Genomic DNA, 13333 nt, shown 5'->3' on the forward strand with positions numbered 1-13333 from the left:
TTGTGCCAGTTGATGACTTTTCGATCCCAGGCTGGCTCTTCCCTGGGGGACGAGCTTCCAGATTAACCATAGGACAAGCGATTTCTTTCCAAAAACATTTTGGTGCTACGATAATGTTATCATTTTTTAGCTTTGATTGGCTTGTGGGGAGACGGCCATCATTGACGTTACAATTATAATCGTCTGCCGTTATTATCATTATTATTATTATTATTATTATTATTATATTATTATTATTATTATTATATTATTATTATTATTATTATTATTATCATCAAGTGCTTTCACTGCGCTACCGAGCGCAGCTCTGTGTGCCTTGAGTATGTACTGTGATTTGTTGTGATTGAAAGTGTTTTACATAGGATGTGTGCGATCCCTATCTGGCCTATTGGCCTTAATTTCTTTGTCTATGTGTATTGGCATATCCCAGAATATGGTTGCTTTCTCACTTTCTGTAACCTTTTCTGGACAAAAACTGGCCCGAGAGAAAGCTATCCATGAAACGTCGGGCAGAGGTGGCTAACGCGTGTATTGCGTCCGTCATCTACTATCGCTTGAGCCTCGTGCCTTGTCCTGGCCTCCGTCTGATGAAGCTGGAGCGTATACTCTTCCGCTTTTGTGGAAGGAACGTTTCCCGATGGCCAGGCAGTTATTATTAGATAGACCTTTTTCTGTTGCTATTCCATAGTGTTGGCACAGCTTCCAGTGCATATAGGTCCCAACTCTGTCGTGTCTGTGAATATATTCCTACTTAGCCAGGACTGGGCAGCCAGAGTATTGTTCCTTGTCCATCTCCACATATTCTGCAGTTAGTTGTATTTCTTTTCATTACATGTTTTTTGGTAATTTCTGGTGGAGAAATTTTTTGGTAATTTTTGGTCTTGAGTTGCAATTAAAAATCCTTCAATCTCTGCTTTTTATTATTACCTCCGCCTTAGCGAAGGCGGAGGTATTGTTTTCAGTTGTATTTGTTTGTTTGTTTGTTTGTTTGATTGTTTGTCGGTGGACAAGGTATCTCAAGAACCACTGGATGGATTCGGATGAAACTTTCAGGGATGTTTGGCCTCGTGACTGGCACGAAGAGATTAGATTTGGGGATCGTTCCGGTACTGGACAAGAATTCTGGATTATTTGTTATATCTACTTTACATGATTACGATCTTACGTTAACTTTCAAGTTTTTCTCAATTATCTCCCTTTAGGCTGTAGCTATTTTGAATTGTGAATTTGTTGACTTTGGCTTGTATTAGATAAGGATAAACTATTTATTACTGTTTCTAAATTTTCTACAGCCACCTTTACATTCCATGACTACCATTGGGATCGATCATGTACCGGACAAGGATCCTGGATTATTTTTCCGTTTTTTTTTTTAACATATATTTCGAGAGCGGTCGGGTTCATTTTTAGTATTCTCGTTTATGAGAGCAGTCGAGTTTATTTCAGATATTCTCATTTTGAAAATCATCTCCAGCAAATCATTGAGAGGACATTGGTATTGCATTGGCGGAGGTTTGCGCTCTCTGAGTGCTGTTGTTGTTGTTGTTGTTGTTGTTATTATTATTATTATTATTATTATTACTTTTAATCAGCATCTTTGTTACAGTCATTTTCCGAGGCACACCCAGCTTCCTGGGGCGAGAGAAGGATAAGAGATGTTACAAAATGACTGAAAGCTTAGGGAGTGGAAGTAGTGAAATATCGTCATCATTATTATTATTGTTGTTGTTGCTTTGTTGTTGTTGTTATCATCATTATCATCATCATCATCATCATCATCATCATTGCCTTTGCACAGCTTCTAGCGCTGGAGATGTACTACGTTGTCAGCTGTTCACTACCAGTGAATTAAGATAAAACTCCTAATTTTTCGAGCACCTTCCAGAATATTCGAGCGGTTCCAAGTAGTGCTGTTTTCTGCAAGTGCTCCATCCTTATTGCTACTGCTACTTTTCATCGACCACAACTGCTTAACTTCCCAAGCTAACCTGTCATATCCATCGACTTCTCTTTCTTCCTTATCACATACCTTGTTGTCAGCTGGGCTCGACCACAACTGCTTAACTTCCCAAGCTAACCTGTCATATCTATCGACTGTTATATCTCTCTTCCTTATCGCATACCTTGTTGTCAGCTGGGCATGCTATATCTGTGATCCAACATAGTTTGCTTTTTTTCTCAATTAAGACTATGTCTGGTTTCCTATTATCTATCTCATGGTAGCACTGAATTATAAAATCCTCTTGGATCTTTGCATTATCATTTCCGATGATGCCTTCGGGTTTATGGTCGTACCACTTTTTTGCTCTGTGAAGTCCATATTTGTTTATTATTATTATCATTATTATTATTATTATTAGTAGTAGTAGTAGTAGTAGTAGTAGTGTAGTGGTGGTGGTGGTGGTGGTGGTGGTGGTGAGTAGTAGTAGTAGTAGTAGTAGTAGTAGTAGTAGTAGTAGTAGTTGTTGTTGTTGTTGTTGTTGTTGTAGAAGTAGAAGTAGAAGGAGGAAGAGGAGGAGGAGGAGAACAGCAACAACTACTGCTACTACAACAGCAACAACAACAACAACAACAGCAACAACAAGAGAGAAATTCAGATGAAAGTGATATAACGTAGGGTGGAAGTGGGGGAAGGTTTAATAATAGTGACGGGGTACTTAGTTTATATAACACGAACGCAAATGCACCCGTAATAAGTGTACTGCCAGGGTGACGGCTGTGCTGTTAGGTTGTCACTTAACCTTAAACTTTTTGGTGCGGTTGACCCTTAAAACAAATTATTTGAAGGGAGAGGAGAGGAAAAGAGAAAGAAGAAGAAAGAAAGTGTGCGTGTGTGTGTGTGTGTGTGTGTGTGTGTGCAGATATCTATATCTGTATGTACTTCACGTATTTACTAATGTAAGGGGAACAGAATAAGTGATCAGTGAAAAGAGCCCTGTGTATGTTCGTGTATTTGTATGAGTGCATGTATAAGTGAGCGTCTGTGTGTATATGTGAGGGTATGTGTATATATGTGAGGGTATGTGTGTATATGTAAGGATATGTGTGTATGTGAGAGTATATGTGTGTATATGTGGGGTATAGTGGAGGCGCAATGGCCCAGTGGTTAGGGCAGCGGACTCGCGGTCGTAGGATCGCGGTTTCGATTCCCAGACCGGGCGTTGTGAGTGTTTATTGAGCGAAAACACCTAAAGCACCACGAGGCTCCGGCAGGGGGTGGTGGTGATCCCTGCTGTACTCTTTCACCACAACTTTCTCTCACTCTTACTTCCTGTTTCTGTTGTACCTGTATTTCAAAGGACCGGCCTTGTCACTCTCTGTGTCACGCTGAATATCCCCAAGAACTACGTTAAGGGTACACGTGTCTGTGGAGTGCTCAGCCACTTACACGTTAATTTCACGAGCAGGCTGTTCCGTTGATCGGATCAACCGGAACCCTCGTCATCGTAACCGACGGAGTGCTTCCATATGTGGGGTATGTGTGTATATGTAAGGATATGTGTGTATGTGAGAGTGTATGTGTGTATATGTGGGGTATGTGTGTATATGTAAGGATATGTGTGTATGTGAGAGTGTACATGTGTATATGTGGGTGTATGTGTGTATATGTTAGGCTATGTGTATATGTGAAGGTATGTGTATATATGTGAGGATATGTGTGTATATGTAAGGATATGTGTGTATTTGTGAGGGCATGGGTGTAGATGTGAGGGTATGTGTATATATGTGAGGGCATGTGTGTATATGTGAAAGTATATGTGTAGAAGAGTGGGTATTATTTTCTTTTATTCTTTTACATGTTTCAGTCACTGGACTGCGGCCATGCTGGAGCACCGCCTTTAGTCGAACAGATCGATCCCAGAACTTAATCTTGTTAAGCCTAGTACTTATTCTTTCGCCGAACCACTAAATTACAGGGACATAAACACACCATCATCGGTGGTCAAGCGATGTTGGGAGGGGATAATCGCAGACACACACACACACACAAATATGTGTGTGTGTGTGTGTGTGTGTGTGTGTGTGTGTGTGTGTGTGTGTGTGTGTGTGTGTGTGTGTGTGTATGTATGTATGTATGTATAGTGAGAATTTGCAAAAGACGAAGACGGGTGTGTAAACAACAAACAAATGTATTAGTTTAATGCTCGGTAAGTGAGAAACTCTTTTACTTTTCGAGCCAACGCCCTTCGACAGAAAAGAACACAGAAATAAACAGGGAGATAGACAATAGAAAATATTTAGTGGCTAGCGATCTATTATGGAGATCGACGGGATTCTTTCAGTTTCCGTCTACCAAATCCACTCACAAGGCTTTGGTCTCATATTAAATTAAAATTGCTTCTGCTTGCATTCTATCAGACTCAAATGAATTGAACATTTTATTCATGAACGGAACATCTATTCATAACCTGAATTTTCGTTTCCATACCTTCTCAATTTTATTCACATTTTGCACTTCCACTTTTTTTTCAGTCGCATTGTTGCTCGTTGCATCTTGCATGCATATATTATTTTCTCGTTCACTTTGAAAATGTATTGTTGCATATACACACGCACATGCACCCTTCTTCAGCGCCTGGCTTTGCGCACGTATCTGCACACGTTCATACACACATGCTAACTCTGTTACATTCATGCCCCACACATGCCTTTCTCGCTTGTTTCTCATGCTCAATGCGCCCTTGTAGACACAACTCATCTCTATAAGACTCTAGGTCGGTCACGCATACATAGAGAAAGTTGTCTGTCTCTTACAATGCACCAGCATGCCACACTTTTGTTCCTGCACGATCGAGGCATATAATACCTCATGCACCGGCTGGCTTATTCAACACTGCCTTAATCACTGGCATATTCAATACTGTACACTGTATTTGCAATCAATGAATTTGCATTTCTGCCTCAGCCTTGCAAGCCCTTTTTGCTCACATGCACCTCAACTGCCTTGGTTTGCAACACGTCCGTGTCATTTCAATTCTTCTCCCGACTCAAAGCACGTCGGATGTTCATAAGCTCTGCGCTGATGTTTAGACACAATTTCCCCTTGTTAGACCCCCTGTTTGGTCACGTAATTAACAGAGAAAATTATATCTCCAGCATGCTTACAATGTCGTCCTTGCTACCTCAGTAATTAACCACGACAACGGCACCAGACGCATTTCCCTTTGTAAAAACCTTCCAGGTATTTCACACACTGCAACCCTGTAGGAAGATCTTTCATATCATAGATTGAGAATACACTCATTCGCTCACCTGAGCTTACTTTACAGTCAATTTCGAAACGTGCACCTGCACTCATGTATACATCCTCACGCGCACACATGCGCTCATTTGCTGTACTGTCCAGTCACTGACAGTACACATTTTGGCTCGCAAAGCGGCACCGTTATTCGAACTAATTAGAATAGAAAACTGTCCCGTATACACTTCAACGATCCTCTGTCCTAATATGCAAAATTTCTCCTCAACCATGCATTTCTGTCTCTCCTTCGATCGTTTGTTTCCTTTCCCGGAACCTCACTGGCGAGGGGGGAGTTGTAGTAAATCTTGCAAGCATGAAGTGGATTCGATCCACCATAGCCAAATTTAAATTAACACTTCAACAGAACTTTTCTCGAGCTAAAACAATAGTTTTTCTGTGACAGCAGTTTTACATTTGCCAGATTGCTTTAGCTAGGCCGAAATAATGTCTTCACCACTTGACCCTTTCTAACCCCTTCTAAACCACCAAAAGCTAGAATTAAGATAACAAGACCACCAACTAAATCTATTGTCTTCAATGATATGTCCATCCTTCTGGATAGTTATAAAAGCAAGAAACCCAAGTAAAAATCAGTTAGTCACTTTGGTGACAACTCTTGAGTTAAGAGAGAGCTAACATCAGTTAGTGAACCTACCACTAGAATCATAGAAGCAGGCAGACAAACGGCCAGAGAGAAAAAGAAAGACAACGTCTCACACTCTCTCACTCTCACTAGCTCTAATTCTGTTCTCTTACAACATCATCTATCTCTCTTTGCAATTACAACTAAACAATTACGAGAATACAAACACCAACTATGCAAGGAAAATCTATATCTATCTTTACTTCGCATGCTTTACAATTTTATCACCTGCCCGTCGAGGCAAGGTATTGTATAACGTAACGTAAAAATAAACATTTCCTTATGATTTCATGCATCTTTCACATCTTACATGTCGTTACAACTTAATTCCAACCGTTACACAAAATTAACTTCATTCGTTATATATATATATATATATACACATAGTTGAAATTTACAGAAAAACAAAAAAAAAACGAAGACAGGTGTAGGAACAACAAGCAGGTGTATTACTTTGACGCTCAGAAAAAATGGAAAAGTCTTTTACGTTTCGAGCCTACGCTCTTCAACAGAAAAAGATTAAGAGGAGAAATGTATGTATGTATGTATGTATGTATGTATGTATGTATGTATGTATGTATGTATGTATGTATGCATGTATGCATGTATGTATGTATGTATGGACTCACGCACACGTACATGTATGTTTAGTTGGATGAATGCTACATAAGTGACTCAAGTCCTTAAGTCTGACTTATGTAAATAAATACACGTGTATGGGGGAGGAATAAAAGCAGGAAAAAGAACGTATGTGTGTATTAACAACAGTGAGGTAAAGGATATGAAAGTGTGTATGTAAATGTGTTTGAGCGCGTGTGCACGTGCGTGTGTGCATGTGCGTGTGTGTGAGAGAGAGAGCGTGTGTGAGTATGTGTGTGTTTGTGTGCGTGCGCGTGTATATATGCGGTGTTTATAATTGTATAAGAGGAAGTAATACATATGTAAGTAAACTTTCAAAAATGCGTCTGAGCAGGAGTACATGAATATGTGTATTATGAGTGTGTATATGTGTGTGTGTGTGTGTGTGTGTATGTGTGTGTGTGTGTGTGTGTGTGTGTGTGTGTGTGTGTGTGTGTGTGTGTGTGTGTGTGCACTTGCGGGTGGGGAAGGTCTGAGTGAGGGAGGGTACGAACGATGAGAGGAGACTTCCTACAAGTTTGTTTTGGAGTCTAATGAAAGAGGGGAAAGGTTATTTAGAAAGGAAGAAGATATATGTCAAAGATTTACATGACCACTAATTTCTATTCTTCGCTGCCTTTGTAGAATGACGGAAAACAGAACACGATGAAACATCTGTCTAGAACAGGCTTCCATTAAAGCAGATCGTATTTATATTGCTAAATCTACCGACTTTCGTTGACAGGGAAAGACAAATAAACTGGTAGCCGTAAGAAAATATATGCACTGGTTAAACCTGTCTACCACCGCTATTTCAATGAAGGAAAAAAGGGTTTTAATGAAAGAAAATAAAACATTTTAATTAAATAAATGTGCACTAGTTTCCAAAGTAAAAAGATTTTATTTTTAAACAGAAAATTTTCTACATTTTTGAATAAGTAACAAAACAAAAAAATGCTTTTCGATTAAGTCAACATCGTAAATTATTTTGACTAAAGTTTTGCAAAAATTGTTTGATTCTAATAACATATGGTTAAAAGAACCGAAACAAAGACACAATGAACTCAGAGCAACTAAAATTTTACTATTTAACCCGTCACCCGTTTAATACGATCATTTGGTTATTGGATGCCTTCACTGGTATCCACTGAATTGTAAACATTCCGAGTAGAGGATAACGTGTACGTTTTCCTGTTACACAACTCTATGACTATGGTTTCCTCCTCCGTGTCTTCTTACCAACACTCCAATGTAACTGTATTAAAATGTTTGCTTTTCAGTCACATAGTTTCAGGTTCAATCTCTGCTATAGCCCAGGGCCAAGCAAAGCTTTGTCAGTGGATTTGTTTGACTGAAAGAAGCCCGTCATATATATCTATATATTAGGATGTCTGATCAAAGAGTGACCACTTGCTTCGCACCTATAAAGCTCTTGGCAGTATAGGCAACTCGTCAGACTCAAATGACTGAAGGCGCATACCCTATCTACAACTAGAAAAAGAAAAACATAACGGTCAGATGGTTTGTAAACAAAAAATATACCAAAAATAAATGTCCGTGGTGCTGGCGGGACGGGGTTATCCCTCTTACTTCGGCTCCGGCTGTGGTAGTATTCGGAAGAGTTGCGGCGGGCCTACTCAACGAATGGAGAATTCCAAGTTCGTAGTAGAAAACGGTTTTAGGTGAAGGTATTGACTGAATACTTCTTTCCTGGAGTTTAAAAAGGTCCCCAAATCGAGTGAGTTTTATGTATATATCTCCATATTGTGCCTTTGTGTTTGTCCTCACACCAAACGCTTGACAACTAGTATTAATTTCTTTATGTGCCTGTAACTCAGCGGTTACAAAAGGGGCCGAGAGAATAAGTGCCAGACTTTAAAAAACAAGTACTAGGAAGATTTGTTCGACTGAACCCTTCAAATCGGTACCCCCACTTTATTGACTTTAAAGAGTTTATCGCATGAAAAATGAAAGAATTATACGGAAAAATGTATGCTCTTTTTATTTTTTGATAATGATTTCTCAACATAAGAAAAACTTAGAAGACAATCTCTCCTCTTAAATAGCAATTCCCTGTAATTTCACCGCACGCACACACACACACACACATATACTATATGCATAAACATTATGTATGTATGTATGTATGTATGTATGTATGTATGTATGTATGTATGTATGTATGTATGTATACAATTGCATGTATATACACAAATGTGTGTGTGTGTGTGTGTGTGTGATATAGCTGATTCACGATATTATCAAAAGTGTTTCAGGTGGCGAGCTGGCAGAATCGTTAGCACACCGGGCGAAAAGCTTAGCTGTATTTCGTCTGTCTTTACATTCTGAGTTCAAATTCCGCCAAGGTCGACTTTGCCTTTCATCCTTTCGGGGTCGATAAATTAAGTACCAGTGTTTCACTGGGGTCGATTTAATCGACTAACACTCCCCTCCCCCAAAATTTCAGGCCTTGTGCTTTTAGTAGAAAGGATTATCAAAAGTATTTCGCCTGTGATCATTTCCAGCGCTGGATTAAGCAGTCACCAGAGTAATCACGTGCTTAGAGTATTAAGGGAACTGGGGCCACCAGTAAATGATTTACGGCCCAAAAAGGATCACTTTAAACTTGTTAAAGTAATATTTCCAAGTGGTTTATATAATTGTAAATATAATTTGGAGGTGTCCATGGTGTCATAATGAGAATCTCATTTCTACTCTAGGCACAAAGCCCGAAATATTTGAGTAAAGTGTTATCCAAACTGATGTTTATTGGTAATTAAACTTGATTTGTAACACCTGTGCGTATTTATCAGCTTTGTTTTTGTTGATAATTCTTATCAACAACTTTTCCTGTGATTGGGATTTGAGAAGACATACAGCAGTATGCTAAAGATCGGACATAATCTCTTGTGGGCAAGAAATGTAAAGATAAAGTTTATTATAAACAACATAAACACTTTGTAATTTAACAGCTTTCAATGTGATACTTGTTAAAGAGAAATTATTTTTATTTAATGAAAATTTAATAATCATAAGCAAATGAAATTATACTAAATACAACTAAACTGAAAACCTTTTTCTCCTGGCCATATTGTCAATTCTAAACACTTTTGGATGCGAATTTTACATGAAAAGCTTATCCTTTTAACAAATTTTATCCTGGAAATCACCTGCGTAAATTAAACATGTGCATGATTGATATTTCCTCCTAAGTTCTATATACTCTGGGAACGCATTAAAGCCCTTTTCAGGGCAACTTTATTCTAATTGTTACTATCGGGTAACTAAGTTGTATGTTATTACGGAACTGACTTCACGATTTTGGTATTCATAACTTATTGGGATTTCCTAAAAACAAGATACTATGTAAGACGGTTCGGTATTCTCTGCAAATGCACAAAAACCGTTTTAAGAGCTACATACTTTATATTGTTGCTACTGGATTAGCGAAACAATTATGAGAACGGGACCAGGGGATAAGCCCCGTTTTTCCGGGAATTACCAGGTACGTCAGCTAGGATATATATATATATATATATATATAACGGGAAGCTTTATGAAAATAAACAAAAGACGAAGGCAGGTGGAGTACAAACAAACAATTGTATTAGTATGGCGCTCAGGAATAGAAATAAAACAAGTCTTTTACATTTCGAACCTACGCTCTTCAACAGAAAGATACACAGAAAAGAAACAAGGAGAGAAACAAGGAGACAAAAAAAATGCGTGCAGAAGCTAGCTATTCAACATGGCGATCTGATTCTGGCCAGAAGTCAGAGATCAAACGTGAGACGCAGAGCGAAAATAGGGGAGATAACAGGGTCAAATGACTTCGCCCAAACATAAGGTGCGTGGTGTATGAGAGAGTATGTGGTGCGTAAGAAAGGTCTGGACGTGGTATGTATGTATGATGTGATGTGTAATGTCGTATGGTGTAGTGTAGAGAGGGGAGATGAGGGGAGAGGGGAGAAGGAGGGGAGAGGGGTAGGAGATGAGGGGAGAGGGGAAGAAGGAAAGAGGAGGGAGAAGAGGAAAGGTGAGAGTGAGGAGGGGGAGATGAAGGGGGAAGGAAAGGAGGGGGAGGGGAGATGAGAGGGGAGAGGAGAGGGGGAGAGGGAGAGGGGAGAAGGAAAGAGGAGAAGGGGAGGGAGGAGGAGGAAGGGGGAGAAGGAAGGAGAGGAGAAGAGGAGAGGGATGGGAAAGGAGGGGAGAGGAGGAGGAGGATAGGGGGGAGAGAGAAGGGGAGTGGGGGAGCAGAGAGAAAGAGAGAAGGGGAAGAGGAAAGAAGAGGAGGGAAGAAGGGAAGAGGAGAGAAAGAGAGTAGGGGTGAAAAGATGAAGGACCGAAGAGAAGCAGGAGTCGGGGGAGGTTAGATGAGGAGGGGGGAGAGTTGAGACCAAATGGCGTAAAAGAGCGAAGAGAGAAGATTAATCCTTGTTCACGGCGCAAACGGGAATCCGGATGGCCTCTGTGCAAGGACAAACCGAATACAGACAGGTGTTGCAAGGAGTGACCGGTGGAGCGGAAATGGCGTGAGACCGGTGTGTCGTTGGCAAGGCGGATGTCACGGAGGTGTTCCGCGAACTGGTCAGCCAAGCGGCGTCCCGTTTGTCCGATGTACAGGGAATGGCAGAGAGAGCAAGAGATGCAATAGATGATATTACTGGAGGTGCAGGTGAAGGAGTTGATGTTGCGATAGGGTCGATGATGGGTGCCAGTGAGGAAGGTGGTGTTGGAGAGGTAAGGGCAAATATATATATATATTATCTGTAAAATAATATGTGACAATTATTCAATAGCCAAGATAAAACTCTGATGGTGTTGTGGATTTCCACTTCGGCATCCGAAACTCAGAGTTTTATCTGGCTATTGAATAATTGTCACATATTATTTTACAGATAAATTTCCTCTATTTACATAATATTGAGGTCTCTTTCTTTCTTTTGTTATCTTACCGTTTTTACCTATGTATATATATATATATATATATATTATATATATATATTATATATATGTGTGTGTGTGGGTGTATAATATATATATATATAGATATATATATATATATATATATATATAATGTACTGTTCCGTGATGTGTCTTGTGTCAGATGACAGTGCCAAAACGTCGAATGTGTCATAAAACATTGTTTGGTATGTTCTCAGCACAAGAAACATATGTGTGTGTGTATTAAAGTAAGTAAAGACCCCTTTCGGTGACGTATGACCATGGGGTTGCACTCCTAGCCACAAGACCAGCAGTTGCCCATGCATACCAGCCTCCCTTCTCCACATCACTGATGTTATCCAAGGGAAAGGCAAATGGGGCCGATACAGCTTGGCACCAGTGACGTTGCAACTCACTGCTACAGTTGAGTGAACTGGAGTAACGTGATATAAAGTGTCTTGCTCAAAAACACAACACAGCCCGATCCGGGAATCGAAATCACAACCTCACGATTGCGCTTTCATTCACACACGTGTGTGTGTGTATGGTGTGTGTGTGTGTGTGTGTTAAAGTAGTGTGGAAAGGCAAACAATTAGGCAAGATAAAGACATTTAATTTCATTTAATTCAGTTTGAGTCATCCTGACGAAAACTCCTCATATCCCCCTTCTCTCTATGTCTTTCTCTGTCTCTCCCACTCCCTCTCTCCCCCTCTCTGTCTTCCTCCTTCTCTCCGCCTCTCTCTTTCCCTCTCTGTTTCTTTATCCATCCATCATCTATCTATCTATCTATCTATCTATCTATCTATCTATCTATCTATCATCTACTATCTATCTATCTATCTGTCTATCTGTCTGTCTGTCTGTCTGTCTGTCTGTCTGTCTGTATGTGTGCGTGTGTGTAAGCAGTTATGATGTAAACATCAACGAGAAAATCGGAAACCGGTGCTCTTTGAACGAAGTCCCCTGTTGCTATTTGTCCTGCTCTGAGGAACAAAGAAATAGTTTTATCGCTCTATCCGTCGGAAATGCAGCGAACCAGTGATTGAATTGTTTATGATGTAGAACAAACAACTAAACAAAAAAAAAACAAACAAATAAATAAACAAATAAATATATATTCTGAGATATGAAGTTCATTGAATGCATTTTCTTCTTCATATCTATTCTCAGATTACCAATTCATCTACGAACTTGTTTTGCAAAAGGATTGTAGCCATTTTATTGTGCGGCATTATATCCTAACAATTGTTTAACCATTTTTTCTACGAGATATTTCATTTGGTTATCAGATCTGTATTAACATCATTGTAGGCCTCTGGGTAAAGCAGTGTAAGGGACAGAGCTGGAGTAGGGAGGGCATATCATTGATAAGATCGCGAATGGCGACGCAAGGTCTCTGATGGACCTAGCTGACTGATTCATTGACCGAGCGATTTATCAACCAATTGGTTAATTGGTTAAATGGTTACCTAGCTAACTAATAATAAAGAACCAGTGCGTGTGTTTATTATTGACATGATGACCCTCCCAAAATGCAAATAAAAAAAACGTTTCGACATGCGAGTTCACCTCAAGAATTTCGATAACCAAATGCAAAAACGAAATAGTTAACTTTTTCCTTTTCTTCTTCCTTTTTTTTTAAATAGTTTTGTTAATTCGATTACTGTTCTGTTAATATCGATTGTTGTACCAACAACATTTTGGAATAATCTTAATCATGGAGATATGGCTATTTATCTTCCATTCTTTTATTGATTTCTGTTAGTGGACTGCTGCCATGCTGGACGCCGTCTTCGAACATTCTGCCAATCAGATTCCAATTGCTATTCGATCTTAGATTTATTTCATCGATCTTTGTTTCGAGATAAAATTGACCAGCATAAAC

The sequence above is a fragment of the Octopus sinensis genome, linkage group LG3 (genome assembly GCF_006345805.1).
Source record: "Octopus sinensis linkage group LG3, ASM634580v1, whole genome shotgun sequence".
NCBI lineage: Eukaryota > Metazoa > Mollusca > Cephalopoda > Octopoda > Octopodidae > Octopus > Octopus sinensis.